This window comes from Nanorana parkeri, unplaced genomic scaffold, assembly GCF_000935625.1.
Source record: "Nanorana parkeri isolate BGI_ZX_2015 unplaced genomic scaffold, ASM93562v1 scaffold204, whole genome shotgun sequence".
In the NCBI taxonomy this organism is placed as follows: Eukaryota; Metazoa; Chordata; class Amphibia; order Anura; family Dicroglossidae; genus Nanorana; species Nanorana parkeri.
In genome coordinates, this window is record NW_017306472.1 from 1,530,861 (window position 1) to 1,532,932 (window position 2,072).

General features: G+C 44.5%; 1 protein-coding gene across 4 annotated transcripts in view; it reads left to right on the forward strand.

Annotated features, from left to right (window-relative positions):
• Nucleotides 1-2,072, forward strand: part of FOSL2 (FOS like 2, AP-1 transcription factor subunit) — a 23,035-nt gene that overhangs the window by 11,761 nt on the left and 9,202 nt on the right. The gene's annotated exons all lie outside the window — the stretch shown is intronic.

Consider the following 2,072-nt stretch of genomic DNA (forward strand, 5'->3'; position numbering starts at 1 on the left):
AGATGGCAAACATAATTGTGAAAAGTATATTGCAAGTCATTTTTACAATGCACTAATATATTCTCAAAGTATATAGAACCATGGACGTCAGTCCCATCCGCCAGAGGAATAGGAAATATTTTTTTTTTTTCCCCCGGCGCTGTATGTTCCTTATGGATCACCAGTTCCATTCTCTTTCGAGCCAGTAAAGGGGTACATTAGAACTCTTACCTGTAGACCGATATTTATAGGGAGCTCCTCCATTCTGGAGTACAATACTTTCTTATGAGGGCAGTGATATCATAGGGGAGGGATCCTCTGTGCCCTCTGTCAATAAATGTTCCCACTGCTAACCACGGCTCATCATTTATTCTCACTTGGCCAGTGTATGAAAGTAAGGCTTGGGTAGCCCACCTTCCAGGAGAGAGGCTGGCACAAGCCACGAGGGGGAGTGTAGTCTCATTTGTGTACCAGTAGAAGGGTGCTTAGGACCCCTTTTAACTGATCATCTCCATATTGACGGTTACATGGACCTGCACTCCGTTCTGGGGTATTATACTAACATATTAGAGCAGTGATGCCACAGGGGGCACTTACTCCTGGTCAGTATATTAAATTGAGGGTTGGGTAGCCCACCTTCCAGGATGTAGCCTGGGCTTCCCCACTGAACTAAAAAAAAGGGGTCAAAACTTATTTAGTGGATCATCCACTGCTGACCGTAGCTTATCAGTATTTCACACGTGTGAACCAGCAAAGCGGTGCTTAGGGGCCCCTTACCTGATCATCTCCACACCAACATTTACATGGAGTTCTTCCATTCTGAAGTAATATACTATTTTATTAGGACAGTGATGTCACAGCGGACAATTACTCTTGGCCAGTATATGAAAGTAGGGCTTGGGTAGCCCACCTTACAGGAGAGAGCCTGGCACAAGTCACAAAGGTGAGTGCAGTCTCATTTGTAAACCAGTAAAGGGGTGCTTAGGACCCATTACCTGATCATCTCCACACCAACATTTACACAGAGCCCTTACATTCTGAAATAACATAGTAACTTATTAGGGCAGTGATGTTACAGCAGGCAATTACTCTTGGCCAGTATATGAAACGAGGGTTGGGTAGCCCACCTTCTAGGAGAGCCTGGCATCCGCGAGGAGGAGGAGTATAGTCTTGTGAACCAGCAAAGGGGTGCTTAGGACCCGCTTAACTGATCATCTCCACACCAACACTTACTCTTGGCCATTATATGAAAGTTAGGGTTGGGTAGCCCACCTTCCAGAATGGAGACCAGGCTCCCCAGTGACCTTCCGTTGAAACAAACAAAAAAACGGAAAAAGGGCGCCTCCATAGTGTGAAATTGTAATTTAATGATACAATTACAATTATCAGACAGGTTTTGATGAAGGGGGTGTGCCCCAGAAACACATAAACCCGTGGATTACTTGGGGACGCTGGTGCAATCTTACCTTTTCCAGTTTGTCTCTGCCGGAGATTTTGAGTTCCCATCGTGTTCTACATGCTTTTATTCTACAGACGTTTTGTAAGTACAGCTTAAGCTGTGTGTTTTATCATTAAATTACAATTTCACACTATGGAGGCGCCCTTTTTCATTTTTTGTTCCCCAGTGACCTAATAATGGGTCATGACCCCTTGACCAGTTCATCATACCATAGAGAGATAGCAAATATCAGTGGAATGTATCTCATCTAATGACTTAGAGAAGTGGAGGAAGTAAGAATAGGAGCTGGTAGTCTCAGATTCTGAGACTGTGCTACTGTCATTGGCTACACTTATAGTAAGACACATTCACTGTGCAGCACTATATAGGAATCAGAATCTGCATATGTAATGAGCACATATTACCCCTCCCCCCATGTACAAATATTAATACTGGCACAGATTATTCTGATCATTAAAAGCTGATCGCTTTTGCAAAAAAAGTTGTATGTATGTGTGTGTAATTATATATATATAACTCACCTCTCCGCCGGCTTCCGGGAGTCCCGTCGGCGATCAGGTGATGTCACGGCCATCGACGTCACCGGACTCCTCCCCCCTTCCACAAGTGGCTCCGTCGGCTAACGAAGGGAAGG